This window comes from Globicephala melas, chromosome 7, assembly GCF_963455315.2.
Source record: "Globicephala melas chromosome 7, mGloMel1.2, whole genome shotgun sequence".
In the NCBI taxonomy this organism is placed as follows: Eukaryota; Metazoa; Chordata; class Mammalia; order Artiodactyla; family Delphinidae; genus Globicephala; species Globicephala melas.
The window spans coordinates 100559890-100578005 of NC_083320.1; the positions used below are offsets into that span (position 1 = coordinate 100559890).

The 18116-nt window shown below is 37.2% G+C and overlaps 2 pseudogenes; both read right to left on the bottom strand.

Annotated features, from left to right (window-relative positions):
- Positions 1 to 235: 235 nt before the first annotated feature.
- On the bottom strand, positions 236 to 2340 carry LOC115850874 (small ribosomal subunit protein uS10-like; annotated as a pseudogene).
- Positions 2341 to 11961: 9621 nt separating this feature from the next.
- Positions 11962 to 13401, bottom strand: LOC115850478 (small ribosomal subunit protein mS31 pseudogene; annotated as a pseudogene).
- Between the last annotated feature and the right edge of the window lie 4715 nt (positions 13402 to 18116).

The following is an 18116-nucleotide window of genomic DNA, read 5'->3' on the forward strand; positions in this document are numbered from 1 at the left end:
CCGCTCCGCATGTGGGATCCTCCCGGACCGGGGCACGAACCCGTGTCCCCTGCATCGGCAGGCGGACTCTCAACCACTGCACCACCAGGGAAGCCCTATCCATCTAATTTTAATTATTCTGCTTAAAAGGTGGAATGAATTCCATAGCACAACTCTATTCCTAAGACCTGTCAGTATTATGAATAAAAGTCAACAAAATTTAACAACTGATTATCAATTTATTAAAAATGTTGATTTAAGCATCTGCAATGGTGACTTCAACCTCGATTCCTGGCTCAATACTGATGGAAGTGATCTGCTTGACAATCTCAGAAGGATGTGCAGGTCAATGAGTCGCTTGCGGATCCTCATCTGAAAACGATCCCAAGTCTTAGAACCTTCACCGCAAGGAGTTTTCCTTGTAGTTTCCTTGTTATTCTCAGAGTTTTGGTAGGGATCTGAACCGGTCCTTTCACTTTGAGATTCTTTTCCTTCACACCAATGATCAGATCAGCACATACCCTCTCCAAAGACTTCATGTTGCGGCTGGTGAGGGTGATTCTAATCTGGTGAATCACCACCTGTGTCTCCATGGGATTCTTTCTGCTATCTTTATTGTTTTATTTTATTTTTCTGGAGTATAATTTTATTTTATTTTTTTGGAGTATAATTGCTTCCCTCTTAAGCTTCCCTCCCACCCCCAAATCCCACCCCTCTAGGTTGTCAAAAAACACCAAGATGATCTCCGTGTGCTATGCAGCTTCTTCCCACTAGCTATCTATTTTACATTTGGTAGTGTATATGTCGCTACTACACTCACTTCGTCCCACCTTCCCCACTGTGTCTGCAAGTCCATTGTCTATGTCTACATCTTTACTCCTGTCCTGCCATTAGGTTCATCAGTACCATTTTTTTTTTTTTTTAGATTCCATATATATGCATTAGCATACAGTATTTGTTTTTCTCTTTCTGACTTACTTCAGTCTGTATGACAGACTCTAGGTCCATCCACCTCACTACAGATAATTCAATTTTATTTCTTTTCATGGCTGAGTAATATTCCGTCGTATATATGTACCACATCTTCTTTATCCATTCATCTGTCGATGGACATTTATGTGGCTTCTATGTCCTGGCTATTGTAAATAGTGCTGCAATGAATCTGATTGAAAAATGAGCAGAAGACCTAAATAGACATTTCTCCAAAGATGACTTACAGATGGCCAAGAGGCACGTGAAAAGATGCTCCACATCACTAATCATTAGAGAAATACAAATCAAAACTACAACGAGGTATCACCTCACACCAGTCAGAATGGCCATCAGAAAATCTAGAAACAATAAATGCTGGAGAGGGTGTGGAGAAAAAGGAATCTTCTGCACTGTTGGTGGGAATGTAAATTGATACAACCACTATGGAGAACAGTATGGACGTTCCTTAAAAAACTAAAACTAGAACTACCATAGAACCCAGCAATTCCACTACTGGGCATATACCGTGAGAAAACCATAATTCAAAAAGAGTCACGTACCAAAATGTTCATTGCAGCTCTATTTACAATAGCCAGGACATGGAAGCAACCTAAGTGTCCATCAACTGATGAATGGATAAAGAAGATGTGGCACATATATACAATGGAATATTACTCAGCCATAAAAAGGAATGAAACTGAGTTATTTGTAGTGAGGTGGATGGACCTAGAAACTGTCATACAGAGTGAAGTAAGTCAGAAATAGAAAAACAAATACCGTATGCTGACACATATATATGGAATCTAAAAAAAAAAAATGATCAGAAGAACCTAGGGGCAAGAAGGGAGTAAAGATGCAGACCTATTAGGGAATGAACTTGAGGATACGGGGAGAGGGAAGGGTAAGCTGGGATGAAGTGAGAGAGTGGCATGAACATATATACACTACCAAACGTAAAACAGATAGCTAGTGGGAAGCAGCCGCATAGCACAGGGAGATCAGCTCAGTCCTTTGTGACCACCTAGAGGGGTGTGATAGGGAGGGTGGGAGGGAGGGAGATGAAAGAGGGAGGAGATATGGGGACATATGTCTATGTATAACTGATTCACTTTGTTATAAAGCAGAAACTATCACACCATTGTAAAGCAATTTTACTCCAATAAAGATGTTAAAACAACAACAACAACAACTCTATAAACAATAAATTCTGCAGAGGATGTGGAGAAAAGGGAACCCTCCTGCACTGTTGGTGGGAATGTAAATTGATACAACCATTATGGAGAACAGTATGGAATTTCCTTAAAAAACTAAAAATAGAGCTACCGTATGATCCAGCAATCCCACTGCTGGGCATATACCCTGAGAAAACCATAATTCAAAAAGAGACATGTTCGGCTCTCTTTAAAAGCCATGGCTGTAGCACATCTTCCTGACCGACTTGTTCCTCAGCAAAAGTGAAGAGCGGTGAGTCAGGAGCAGATGCGTGTGACCCAAGGCTCCTCTGCAGCGGTGACAGAGTCTTCCTCAAAGAGCTTCTTTCATTTTTAATTATATTTTTTATCTTATATTTCCATGGCCCTTCCACTATTTGCTTTTAGCTAATCACTAATCCTAAAGTGAGAGACTGTATCAAACTTCTGAGAGCAGTAAGTAAAAAATCACCTGTGGGGCTTCCCTGGTGGCGCAATGATTGAGGGTCTGCCTGCCAATGCAGAGGACACGGGTTCGTGCCCCGGTCCGGGAAGATCCCACATGCCGCGGAGCGGCTGGGCCCATGAGACATAGCCGCTGAGCCTGCGCGTCCGGAGCCTGTGCTCCGCAACGGGAGAGGCCACAACAGTGAGAGGCCCGCATACCGCAAAAAAAAAAAAATAAACCACCTGTGTCCACATTACCGAGGTGACAAATTCACCTGTAATTCATAACACACGTGATTTATCTCCACAGCTTAGTTTCTTTTTCTTTTTTCCTATTTTTCCCATTTTATTTCTTATGTTCAACTCTTTTATACATCTAACATTATTTTTATGTGCCATGTAAGATAAAGATCTTTGTGTTTTTAAATATTAGCTCATAATTTTTGTAAAATAATTTACTGAGGAAAACACGGGTTTGAAAAGGCTAGTCTAGGCTTGATATAGAGATTTGAACATTGTGAGCACAGAGATATATTGTTTGAAGCTGACAGGTTGGATGTGATCTCCAGGAAAAGTGTTCTGAGTATGAAGCATATACCCTTAAAATTTTTTTCTACTCAAATTTATTTATTCTTGGATGAGTTTAAATAACTTTTTATGAATTTTCTATTTCATTCCATCTATTTGTGTATTTATTCTTAGGCATACATAAGAATGTGCAAGATTGTAGATTATGCAGTGCTTCAATTTCCAACTATATTTCTTGATATCTTCTATTACTTATTTATCCTTATAAACTCAAAAATCAAGTACTCATGATATCTGCTTTGCCCCACAAAACGTCTTAGCAGCTTCTACCTAATAGCCTGTTCTTCATACTAAGCCAGGGTTTATAATGAAGGATCAATGAATTTAAACTATATTACTTCTTAAGAGAGCTAACATCTGAGAAATGTGGAGAGAGTTCCATTGACATGACTGAGTATTCGCTATTTCTGGTGAAGCTGCTGAACTAATTGTCGATTTTTATATGTTCCGTATAAAGAAGTCAGACTTGGACAGAGAGAAACCTCTGAAAGCACTTGCTTTAAAATTAAAATCAGTTAAAATCATGAATTTGAAGATAAATCTAAGTGAGGTAGTTCCTATGGACCCTGTATTAGTTTGCTAGGGCTGCTAGAAGAAAGTACCACAGACAGAATGGTTTAAATAACTGAAATTTATTTTCTCACAATTCTGGGGCTGGAAGTTCAAGATCAAGGTGCCAGTAGGATTGATATCTACTGAAGTTTCTCTCCTTGGCTTACAGACAGCCACCTTCTTGCTGTGTCTTCACATGGCCTTTTTTCTGTGCCCATACATCTCTGGTGTATTTTCCTCTTTTTATAAGAACACAAGTCTTATCAGATTATGGTCCCACTCATATGACCTCATTTAATCTTAATTAACCCCTTAAAGGCCCCATCTCCAAATATAATCACATTGGGGGTGAAAGCTTTAGCATATGAATATCAAGGGGATACAGTTCAGCCAATAATAGATCCTATGGACTTGCCATGCTTTCTTTACCCCTCTAGATTTGGGGGTTTTGGTGGGACTATGCAATAAGTATTTCTATATTAATGCAAAATGTTGTTTGCTTCCTCTGAAAATGGAATAAGTTCTTGATGCCATTTTCAGTTGGTTCCTTTATGCACTAAATTTTGTTTTAAATAAATTACTTGTAGTTTTTTTCTTCCTGAATAGTGACAACCTTCTATATTTTCTAATGTTTCTGTAAGAATATTTTTGCTTTAAAAAACTTATCAACAGTATTCAGATACTACAATCACATATGCAAAAATCAAAAATCAATCATTTAATTCAATTAATCTTTGTAGTTTATGAAGTTTCATATGCATAGTTTTAGTTGTTCTTCCAGACTCACTTGTAAGATAAGTTGGGTGTGGGTGGATATGAGGCTATTCAGAGCAGATTTGACAGGAGGTAACATGTAGGAGAACTACTGAAGAATCATCCTGAGATGAGCCTTCGACAAAAGACATCAATGTTAGTTCCTTTTCCTCCCTACTAGGAAAAAAAAAAAGTAAGAGTAGCAATCTCTAATCTTCTTGATGCTTAGAAGGATTAAGTTCTAAGAGAAAAACTAAAATGAAAGAAGAATTTAAGGCAAGAATTTTATGTGAAGGGGCCACCCCTTGACTGGTAGCAAGATAATGGCTACAAAGCCCAAAGAAATTCCCAGGCATACAGAGAAGAGTGTACTCTGTTTATTCAGAGCACTACAACAAGGTTGGCAAGAGAGATGTGTGGTAATCTCCTTGGGTAATACACTGTTACAAAGGGTAAAAAAAGTGTATGTTCTATGTAAAAGAAAAAGCAAGGAAAATTCCTTTTCCTGCAATACCTATAACCCCATGACTTCTCACCTCTTCATAACCTTGGCTTTGAGTTGAGGAACGATATATTATGTACTAAATTTTATCTCGTTTTGTATGAAAACAAACATAAAAATTACTCTTTCTCTGTGATGACTTCTTATGCAACCCAGAAATGCCCTTCTTGTTTCCAAGTCCCTCTTCACAGATCTACTTCTTTAGCCGGTGTTTTTAAATAATAGCTGCACTAGTGTGTACTCAAACGTACAGTTTAAAAATAAGATAGCAATATTCTGAATATTTCTGAGAATAAATGTTTTCTTGTTTTTATTTTACGTTTGTGGAGTCAGTGATACAAGTACAAAACAGGAGATGCCAAGAAGTCAAGAGAAATAAGTGAGTTACTCACACTGGGCATGAAACTGTTAAAGAACAAAGCCTTCTCCAGGTGCAGGAAGCTTAGCCCTACGATCAAACAGGCTCTTGGTAGTGCAGGTATGTGTAGTAATCATCATGAAGTAAGCATAAAGACAACATCTTTAAAATGGTGGTGATGTGATGCTGAGGCTAGAAGATATTTCTTCTTCACTTTCTTATGAAGATAGCCTGTTTCCAGGAAAAGGAGATATTCAAATATCTGATCCCACTTGAAGGGAAACATACAGGACAGCTATAACTTGTTATTCAGTAAAATATTTATTAATCTATTAGGTATATATTAAGTGGAAGGCACCAGAGGTATAGAAATGAGCAGATTTGTGCAATAGAGTTTTGGACACAGATAAAAATAAAAATGTGCAGACATGAAAACAGAAACAAAAATAGAAATGAACAACTCCAAGCATAAAAGGTACAATGTCTATAGTAAAAGGAGTAAGCTTGGATTAATTAAATACTGTAGAAAAAGAAATTAACAGTAATAGTACCTGATGTAACTGAGAGGACTGAGAAAAGCATGAACCTGGTTTCCTCCTGACTTTACTTCTTCACATTTTCCCTTTGTTAATTTTGCTTTGGATCCTTTTGCTGTAGTAAATCATAGTCATGAGTAAGACTATACTGATTCCTGTGAGTCCTGCCCTGACATAGTTGGTGTTAGAAGTGGGATGTGCTAGCGTGACCTTGACCCACTGAAATATGGCAAAAACATTGTTTGGGAAAAAGCAAGTTCAAAGGGTGGAGAAGGATAAACCTCCACTTGTTGGGTGTCTATAAGTTAGCCATGGTATGAAAGAGCAGCTGAATCGCTGTCTATTGTGAAAGGTAAAAGTTACACATGGAATTTAAAAATGATTTATCTACTCCAGGAGAATCAGCTTGCTGGATTCTCTAGCTGTTTTTGGTAATCCAACTACAGTGAGGAGAAAAGAATGCAGTCCGGTAACGTCTTTGGTTGTTGTCTCTCTTCCCAGTGGAAGGAGAAACAAAGAGACCAAACATTCCCAAATGTGATCTTTAGATAGCCCAGAAATGTTAAAAGTTTATATTTTCTCTCCTCCAAGTGGGAGAAGAAGATTAGATCAGTTGCCAGAATTGGATCAAAGCTTTAGATAAACCAGACGGGGGATAAAAGGAAGAATACTCTTGCCATTTCTTCATCCTAACTGCTTCTTCAACTGCTGCAGACCTCCTGCCTCCGCTGTGCATTGCAGCTGGAGCTCCCCCAGAAACTGTGAACTTAAACCTGTAAATGTGAAATTTCCTGATAGAAGTTATAATAAATTTACAAGAGCATATAAAGAGATTTTTAATTGGCTTTGTACTTTGTGATTATTGCATCTGAATATATAATAAAATTTTTGTAAATGTTTGTAATTTCACAAATCCTAGAGGGAGCATCACAATCAGGGAAAGCTGCAAAGAAATGTGCTCTTAGGATAGAGATTCCTTGCTTTTTATCATGGGTGAGTTGGTTGGAATTGAGGTTCTTGACGTATTTTAAAAATATGGCTTTGTAACTGATGTTTCTGATTCTCATTTTTGCCTACTATTAGAGCCCCTGAATAAAGGGAGATACAAGAACAGAGAGTCAATCTCCAGATGGAGATACAATTTTGATACTGTAAAAACAGTTTTTAATTGCTTATGAGCTCTTATAAAATAAGATATCTGACCCTTAGAGGCAGATACTTTTCTAGCCTAATGTGCATATTTTTGAGTGGATCAGTTTGGACACTCAGACTTACAAGACAAAAAAAGGTCAGGAAATCTTTGCTTGTCACTTGGAGTTGGAATACAGCTGTCTGGTCCTATTGAATTTCGGCTTTGCTGCTGCTAACGAAAAGCCACTGAATTTTTTAGAATCTGAATTCAGATACTCATTACCTGGATCTAACTCCAAGCTAAAACCTAATATTGCCTGTTATGGGCTGTTTTGACCTCAGCATGTGCTATACTAAAACGAGGCAGGCATACTTCTCTAATAAACAGAACTCAGATTCCAAGACTGCTGCAGGTTTAGGATCTCCCTCTGTGGGATCATAAACTATAAAATATCCTTGATGCTGACTGAACCATCTGTGTCATATACAAATGCCCACAGAAAAGGGCTTATTCTCTGATGGAACTATCTGAGCTCTGGACCAATTTTATATTTCTGAGACTGATTGCATTCCTAACTTGTGATCTCTGCCAAAGGCTGAAAGTTGGGAAGAGGACACATCATGGGGATGGTGAACCCTCCACCCACGTCTGACAGATGAGACTCTTGACCCACTGGGGAATGTTCACTGCTGTTGACCTGTGTTTGGCTTTTCTGATTAGTTATAGCTTGCAGTCATAAACCGATAGCTTAAGCCTACTTCCCTCAACTTTCTCCTGGTGCCGCAACTCAGTAAGCAATTTTATTACTAAATGCAGCTATTTCCAGAAAAAGGAATTGTGTTTGGTAGGTTGCTCACTAGGTAAGTGATCAGAATGAAAGGGATGGAGGGTGTACAAACTCATTTCAAAAATTTTTGAAAACTCAGGATTTTGTTCTAATTTCTAAACATGAAGTGTCTTTCTGATTAAGTTGTATACAAGACTTGTTTTTTGTTTGTTTTTGTTTTATTTTGTCTTTTTTTAACTGGAGAAAAAGCTTGGACTCTCTTGCATACAACTTTTCTATATGAATGATTTGGGTAACAGTAGGGATAACTGAAAAAGTATAAAGTTATGATTGCTGAATGAGATACACTTACTTTTTACTAACAGAGTAAAAACAAAACCCCGGTACCTGGGCAGACATGGGGAATGAAGAGGGGATTAATGATCTTTATTTTTCAAAACTGTCCCTGGAAGCTTTTTCCTCCTACCGAAGCAAAGAGAAAAATCCCCAGTGTTGACTTTCCAAGCTGCTGTGAGCATTTTGAATCAATCTTACTGCTGGGCCTATGATCACACCTGTCTCTGAGACAGCAGGGGTTGGCCTCAGCACTTTCCACGCAGAACACCTCCAGATGCCATTCACATTTGCGATGAGGATGAACTGGTATCAGGGACAAGCAAAACTATTTGGAATTGCCTGTCTCAGGCGGTTCATTTGAAACCAAGAACTGAACTGAGTTAAGTGAACGGGACTTAGAATCCTAGGGCAATAGGCCCCAGGGTGGGAGGCCACATCAAGGGCGTTATTAACTTATACTCTGCCTAATTAATGTAGATCCTGTTTGTGGGTCCCTAACAACGATAAATTCTTTATTATATTATAATGTCCTGCATGTGCCCTCTGGGATTATACTTTTTATGTGTGTATCCTGTCAAGACACTGCCTTACTCCTGGAAGGCATTCAGGTCGACTTGAACTTACAGACCAGAATGCTGCTGTGACTAAATTGATGCTGTGGGCCAGGTTAAAAAGGGTAAGGAGGACGGCACTTGTTTTCTAAGATAGACTTTTATGGTAAATGGGGTTTGTTTTAACTGAATAAATTCATGACCCCTAAAGGTTATCACTGAGATAACACTGCAATTTGGTGGGTTCTCCTGATAATAATTTTGTTGTAAATATGCCTTGACCAGAGGGCAAGAGGAGGACCGTGCAGAAAAAAGTTGAAATAACAGGGCTGAAACTGCTTTCCTTAGTAAAGCCTGCTTGCAAGGCTGGCCCTGGGCTGGGGTCTGTTAACTTAGGTTTCAAGGGGGTTCCAGTCATCCCCAGAACTAGTAAGAGCGGTTCACTGTGCCTAAATTGTTTGTACAACAATATGTTTTATGCTGAACACCTGCTTTCCTTCTTGGAGTCTGTAATTTTGATACGTGATAGGCAGAGGGTGCATGCATAACCAACTCCCAATAAATGAGTCTTTTAGAGACTAGTGAGAGCGTTTTACACATGTTGTCATAACTCACTGCTAGAGAAATTATGTGTCTACTGGGAGAGGACTTTTGGAAGCTTATGCCTGATTTCCTCGATACTTTACTACATGTGGCTTTTCCCTTTGCTGATTTTCTTGATATCTGTATTTGTTTACCAGAGCTGTGTAACAAAATACCACAGACAGGGTGGCTTAAACAACAGAAATGTACTTTCTCAAAGTTCTGGATTCTAGAAGTTCTGGATTGACATGTTGATAGGGTTGGTTCCTCCTGGGGCCTCTCTCCCTGGGCTGCAGATGGCCACCCATTTTCTGCCTCTTCACATGGTTGTTTCTCTGTTCATGTGCCCTTGGCATCTATCTGTGTGCCCCAATCTCCACTTATAAAGACACCAGTCATATTGGATTAAGACCCACTCTAATGGCCTCATTTGAACTTAATCATCTTTTAAAGGCTCTGTCTCCAAATACAGTCCCATACTGAGGTACTTGGGGTTAGGACATCCATATATGAATTCGGGAAACGGTGGGAGAGGCATGATTTTAAGCCCAGAACAGTTATCTATTGCTATAATAAATTGTAGCCATGAGTACAACCATATACTGAGTTCTGTGAGTCCTCCTTGTAAATTTTCAAACCTGGAGGTGGTGTTGGGGGCTTCCAACAAAATCAGTATATAGTCATTTTTTGGTAAATGTTCTGTGTGTGCTTGGTATGAAAAAAGATTATTTACCAGTTTTGGGGTATGTCATTCTATATGTGTAAATGTTGTCAACTTTGTTAATCATGTTGTCTTCATGGTAATTTTTTTTTCTGGAATGTTTTTTGGTGTCTTTGTCATTTTATTTTATTTTGTTTTATTTATTCTATTTTATTTTTCTGCTGGTTTTCTCTCCTTTCTGTGTACCTTATTTTTGCATCGTGAATCAGGCATTTAGTTGAAAAACTATTTGTAGCAATTCTTTTGTAGAAAAGAGGATTTACTTTTTCTCTTGCAAGGCGCCTGGAGACAATGGCAATCTAAATCAGTTCATTCAACTCCAGGTTTTGAAATGATTTGAAATTGCTTTACAGCCACTAAGTCTGAACTACTTCCAATTAAACCATAATTTGGGGATGTAGCTTTTAAGAACCCAATGTACAGTTTTTCATCCAAGCCCTACAAGGCTGTTGATACCTCTGATACCCGTCTCAGGCATTTACTTTCCTTTACTCAGTTAAAAAATCCCCTAGAAAAAATGTTTCTCAGTTTTATTTCTCTGAATTTCCATTTTCTCTTGGATCTTATTCTAAGAATGTTTCACAATCTTGTAAGCTCTCAGGATGTTTTTTACTTTTTATCAAGCATTTCTGATCATCCTCAGTAGGTAGATAATTCCAAACTAACTAGTATAAAAGTAGAGGTCCTCTTAGCCTTCATTCCTCATTTATCAAATGTTATTATGTCTCTAGTTTGAAGGTTTATGATGATGGTCAAACTAGATGTTTGAGTCAGCCCTTTGAGAAGTTTCTTGGCTGTGGTCTACATATACAAACTCCTTGTTTTCTTCATTTGATTAGCCAGATCAAAGAAATAAATCTTTTGGGATAAGCCCTTTTTTAATGTCTTTTTTTAGTAAATGATACATTCATCTATCACATGAACATTGTGCTGTTAGAAAAGGCATTTTAACCTTATTTACTAAAAGAAAACTTCTCATTTGATGTGAGACCTATGTTTTTTTCAAAGATTAATTCAAGCTCTTTGTCTTTCTGGGAGACAACTATAATCTACTTTTCTCTTAATAAATAGCACTCTAAACCTTCTAATATATTTTATATTAAATATTGCTTGTAAATGTACTTAAATCCTACAATCGTCTAATGAAAAACCATAGCATTTATAGATAGAAAACTGTAGAAGCTGCTCTGGGAATAGATATGTTCATACAGTCAACTTTTTTTTCCTTTGGCCACACCACAGGGCATGTGGATCTTAGTTCCCAGACCAGGGATAGAACCTGCAGCTCCTGCAGTGGAAACATGGAGTCTTAACCACTGGACCACCAGGGAAGTCCCCATACAGTCAACTTTTGTATCCAATTATTTCAAAATATTCTCAGGTGTCTTATAAGTAAAAAAAAAAAAAAGAAAGAAAAAAAATTAAAAAGTGTACTCAAAAAAGCTAGAAAAGTATTTTGAAGGAAGTGTAGAGGAAACAAGCTACACGACTTTGAAATAACATGTTTCCAAAAGAACTTCTATCACCAGTAGTAAGCACTAGGGAGAAGAGAGCTCTAGACCTCCCCTTAGCAAGCGTAAGTTTCTTTTATGCTTTATCAACTCTTCTAGAAGAGCAGAGTCTGATGGGCAACTTAAATTTCCACTGAATTGTATTTTAAAAGGTAACATAATACTATTGAAAATAAAAGAGATGCTGAAGGTTCCAAGCACAGTAGAGTTATACGTTCTTTTCCACAGAACTGATGAACAACTAGAGCATGTTTGTGAAGTTATATTTATTAATAGAATTATATTTGTAATGCAATTCAGTGGATTTTTCATTAAAGGAATTGTGCAATAGTTTGTTAATGGATGCAGTTGTTGTCTGATGATATTTAAGCTTGAACTTTTAAATATTGGATTTTTTTTTCTAGTAAAATTTTTAAATTATAATATGAATCTCCAACAGCTTGAAATAAAAATTTCCATGGTCTTCAATTGAACTGTATGCCGCTTTCTTTTAGAATGTCCTGTTTTTCATTAAAATAATTTCTAAACCACTCTATATGTTCAACCTTCTGCTTAACACTCAGATATGGGTTTTTGGAAAGGCCACAGGTCATCAACTCCATGAAGTGGCGAATTGGTCCTTGTTTTGGAAAATCCTCCAGGTATTTATCCAGAAATATATGTTCATGAAATTCTGAACCATCATCATCAAAACCTGCTTCGTTGTTAGCTGGGAACTCCCACAATTTCCCCTCTTTTGTCAACTGGATCATCTCTTCAAAACCATTCTGAAAGTGTTGTACTTTGACTGCCGCTAACTGCTTAGAAAATTCTACATCCCAAAGAGAAGGTGCTGCCTCTGTTTCAGGTGCCTCTTCAATAACTGCCTTAAGCTCAAAATTATTAAGCCTCTTCCCCTTGAATATATTTTTCCTAAAACTTCTTCTCAAATCAGCAGCCTTCTCTTGGCCAACAAAATCATCAGTCCCTTCATCAAACTGAATCTGATGCACTGGTCTTGTGCTAACTCTCACTGTGGCAGATCTGGCAACTTTCATATCTGATATGATGTTAGTGAAACTAATTTTAGGTCTCTCTCCATCCTTCTGTGCCCTCGAGTCTTCCTCGTGCTGCTGGAGCTGCTTGAGCAGCTCTGACTTGTTCATCTGCTTAACAAAAGGGAGAGAGTCTGCAACCGCGGACGCAGCAGTCACAACTCAGGGACTCACTTCTCTTTGGGGGTCATCTTCTGGAGCTTTCTGAAGTCTGCCAATTGAAGCCTCCAAACTTTTAAGTTGGCTTCTGTTGGGTGGCTTTGTTGTTTGTACATTTACTGTGCTTAATTCAACTTTCATTCCCTTAAGAATCTTTTACGTCTTTTTACGTATTCTCCTTTACACTGTGTTGGCTCTCTGTCTCCTTGGAAATCTCACAAGTTGGAACAGACTGCTCATCTTTCTTGCTATAGATCACGCTGTTAGTGCCAAAATATCTTTGGATATTATTTTTTGTCCTGACCGTGTTCATGCAGAGACGCGAGTAGCACGATGGCGGCCGCCGATACCTCTGGGCCTCCGGAGCACGAAGGGAGGCGGGAAAGGGCGCGAAAAGGGAGGAGCGGAGAAACAGAATTGGGCACACAGGGGCGACAACGCGTCCTCTACATATTGGATATTTTTAAAGCAGTATTGCTCATAGTAATATGGGGATGAATGTAAGGAAATGGAATTTTGATTTGATATCTACTGCTTTTGACTGTTTGTCATCTATCTCCTCTTCATTGGCAATGAAATGGTGAGTTTCCTTTGGAAAACTACCCTTTGTTTCTCATGCTCTCTTGATTCTACCCTTGTCTAATTAAGAGGAATGTGACTCACTAGGCCAATCAGACGCTTCCTGTTGGGAATTTGAATCTTGAGCAGCATGGTGAGAATAACAAAATGTTTGGAGCTCATTTATCCCAATAATAGTGGCCTGAAAAGTCCGATCAGTTTGGCTGCCTTTGTCCCAGAAGACGCCTTGTGTCCTGTCCTCTGTATTACCTGATTACACTGCTTTCCTTTATTTGTGCCATACCAAATTCTTCCAGTAACTTTGCCCTCCTTTTCTAAGTTAATCAGAATTGTTTTCTGCACACAAGTGCCTAACCAACTGGTGATTTTTATACAGAAAGCACATGGAATAATAGGTAAATCTTTTCATTTTTTCTAATTTCAATTTTTAATTGTTGTTTTCATAGAAATACAGTTTATATTGGAGTATAGTTGCTTTACAATATTGTGTTAGTTCATAGTGTACGGCAAAGTGAATCAACTATACGTATACATATATCCACTCTTTTTTGCATTTCTTTCTCATTTAGGTCACCATAGAGCATTGAGTAGAGTTCCCTGTGCTACACAGTAGGTTCTCATCAGTTATCTATTTTATACGTAGTATCAATAGTGTATATATGTCAATGCCAATATCTCCCAATCCATCCCATCCCACCACTTTCCCCCTTTGTATACATACATTTGTTCTCTACGTCTGTGTCTCTATTTCTGCTTTGCAAATAAGATCATCTATACCAATTTTTTCAGATTCCACATATATACCTTAATATATGTTATTTGTTTTTCTCTTTCTGACTTACCTCACTCTGTATGACAGTCTCTAGGTCCATCAATGTCTCTACAAATGACCCAATTTCATTCCTTTTTATGGCTGAGTAATATCCCATTGTGTATAGGTACCACATCTTCTTTATCCATTCCTGTCGATGGACATTTAGGTTGCTTCCATGACCTAGCTATTGTAAATAGTGCTGCAGTGAACACTGGAGTGCATGTATCTTTTTGAATTATGGTTTTCTCTGGGTATATGCCCAGTAGTGGGATTGCTGGGTCATATGGTAGTTTTATTTTTAGTTTTTTAAGGAACCTCCATACTGTTCTCCATAGTATCAATTTACATTCCCACCAGCAGTGTAGGAGGGTCCCCTTTTCTCCACACCCTCTGCAGCATTTATTGTTTGTAGACTTTTTGATCATGGCCATTCTGACTGGTATGAGGTGATACCTCATTGTAGTTTTGATTTGCATTTCTCTGATACTTAGTGATGTTGAGCATCTTTCATGTGTAATGAAATTTCTGCTTGTGCTAAACTTATCTACTGCAGTGTTTCCAAAAACTGGCTTCAAATTAAAGTCAATGAACTTTAAAACCATGTTAATTGCCAATTAATTCAGACTATTGAACATGAAGACCAAGCAAAAATGTGTTTTGTTTGTTTGTTTTATTGTTGTTGTTGTCAGTGCTTTTCATTTTAGCTTATTGTTTTAAATGTGGTTTTATTCTCTTATTTCAAAGAAAACATCTTTTATTGTGAGTTCTAAAATAATATTCCATATTCCCCTCTCTTTTCCTAAGGTCATACGTCTTAAAGTATGGTTTACCTCAATTTTTATAATATCTTTTATCTTGGGTCAGTAGTAGTTTTATTTGTTTCATTTTTATAGAAAGATTTGTAAACAGTATAAAATACCAAATAATTTATCAAGATTTGTATTGAAAAACGTAGTCCCCTGACTCTTTCATTTCCTATTCCTATTTTTCCTTCTCTGTCTTTGAACTAAGATTTTCCTTCTGGTATTTATTTCATATTATTAAGTAAATAGTCATTTTTTCCTAATTTTTCAATTTTACATAATAAGTATTGTAATTATATTAGTCAGTGTTTTATAGAGAACCAGTACCAATGGGATATATATTATTATTTATATTATTATTGTATAAGTATTATATTATCTTACTATATATGTTCTTATTGTAGGATATATATCAATTTATTTATTTATTATATATTTATCATTTATTTTGATACATATTATAAAGAATTGGATCATGTGATTATGGAGGCTGAGATGTCCCAAGATCTGCAGTTGGCAAGCTGGAAACCCAGAAGAGCTGATGGTATAGGTTCTAGTCTGAGTTTGAAGACATTATCTTGGAATCAGTCAGCCAGAGAAAGCAAATTCTTTCTTACTCAGCCTTTTTATCCTAGTCAGGCTTTCAATGGTTTGGATGAGGCCCACCTACATGGAGGAGAGCAATTTGTTTTACTTAGTCTACTAATTTGAATGTTAATCACATCTAATTATGCTAAGAACTGAGCAAATAATGTGTGATCTCTCATCTATCTATCTATCTATCTATCTATCTATCTATCTCTCTCTCTATCTTTGGAGCTGGAGCCCCATCCCTTATTCAATGCTGTCACTACTATTGGGTTCATGTCACTCTAATTCAGTTATATTACCCTAACGTTGCCCCTGTCTCCTTCACAGAGGCAAGGTTCTGTAAGCAATTGTTTAGCTTTCTTTTGGTTATGATTAATGATTCTTGGCTTTGGAGTATATTTTACCCAGTAAGCAAGACAAAGCCAGATAAAGAAGAATCTCAGTCTCAAAATCAGTGTCATGGAAAATATTAGTGATTAATAAAATTCCATCTGACAACAACTTAGATATGCAATATGTTAAATTGGAAATAACAATGAAAATAAATAAAAAGAATATCTTTTCTCATGTTCTCAGTGAAAGAAGTCCAATAAAAATGCAGCAAACTTCCTTAACACCAGTACCCGTTTCCCGATTATTTTGGTTTTTGATGTGTTCTCTCATAAAAAATAGCTACGCCCTTTGGAATATGATTGATTCCATGTTTTGGGGCAGGAAAAATTTTATTTGGACTTTGAATATACTATTATTGCCAGAAGGAAGGATTCTTTCAAGGCTGCCTGGTGGGAGATGGCTAATATTAAAAAGACAAAAGGAACCATATTAAAGGGGCTTATAATGGCTGACTGTGACAATTTTAAATTAATGATGACAGGAAAAAACTCTCAGAATTAATGGAAACAAATTCAGTTCTTCAAAGGCCATGATTTCATAGTAACATGAAACTGAGAGGACTTCCCTGGTGGCACAGTGGTTGAGAATCCATCTATACCAATGCAGGGGACATGGGTTCGAGCCCTGCTCAGAGAAGATCTCACATGCCGTGGAGAAACTAAGCCCATGAGCCACAACTACTGAGCCTGCACTCTAGAGCCTGTGAGCCACAACTACGGAGCCCACACTCCTAAGAATCCGTGCTCTGCAACAAGAGAAGCCATTGCAATGAGAAGCCCGTGCACTGCACCAAAGAGTAGCTCCTGCTCGCCGCAACTAAAAAAATACAAGCCCACTCAAGCAATGAAGACCCAACACAGCCATAAATAAATAAGTTAATTAATTAATTAATTAATTAAAAAAAGAAAGTGAGAAATTAACATAAAGTGTATTAATTGCAATACAAAAGTAGGAGAGTATTATTGTATACACATTAACTGTTTTTTCTATTAAGTATATGTTTTTTATAAACTGCAAAGATGTCCATGTCCTTATTTCTCTCAGAGTAATAGAGAATAATAAATTCTGTGGTGGGGGGAAGGAGTGTTACTTATGCAAATAATTCTAGAAGGTTAGTGGCTGTACCATGAATAAGAAAAATAAAGTAGTCCCAATGCCGTGTAAAATAGACAGGTAGATGAGGGTCCTGCAGTGTGTTTCAGTTTGGTGTATTGGCTAAATTGTTCCATAGAGGAGAATTTAACATGTAGATGTTCATCTAGCATGAAAGACATCTTTTGAAGGACCTACTAAATGGAATTACATACAGATAAAATATCCTTATGTTTGCTTGTTTGTTTCTGTTTTTTCCCAACATTTTTATCCTAGTAAAATACACATAACATAAAATTTACCACTGTAACCATTTTTAAGTGTACAGTTCAGTAGCATTAAAATACATTCATGATGATGTCCTACCATCACCACCATCCATCTCCACAACTTTTCATCTTCTATAACTAAAATTCTATACAAGGTAAACAAGAACTCCCCATTTGCTCATTGTACCCCAGCCTCTGGCAACCATAATTACATTTCGTCTCTATGATTTTGACTACTCTAAATACCTTATATAAGTAGAGTCCTACTGTATGTGTCTTTTATATGACTGACATATCGTTAAGCATAATGACCTCAAGGTTCATCCATGTCATAGCATATGTCAGAATTTTCTTACTTTTTAAGTCTGGATAATATTCCATTATATGTATATACCACGCTTGCCTTATCCATTCATCCGTCAATGGATACTTGGGTTGTTTCCACATTTTAGCTATTGTGAATAACGCTGCTATGAACATGGGTGTATAGACATCCATATAATTTTAATAATATCTAAGAACAGACAAAACATTAGATTATATGATACTTACTAAAAATAGGAGTGTGCATAATTTGTCTCAAAAACTAGGTTAAAAAAGTCTTACAGGCATACCTCAGAGGCATTGTGAGTTTGGTTCCAAGCCACCACAATAAAGCAAATATCACGATAAAGCAAGTCATACAAATTTTTTGTCTTCCCAGTGGGTATAAAACCTGTGTCTTGTGTTTACATTATTCTGTAGTCTATTAAGTGTACAGTAGTAGCATTATGTCTAAAAATATAAGGTACATATTTTAATTAAAAATTCTTTATTGCTAAAAAATGAAAACCATCATCTGAGTCTTCAGCAGGTCATAATCTTTTTGCTGGTGGAGGGTCTTGC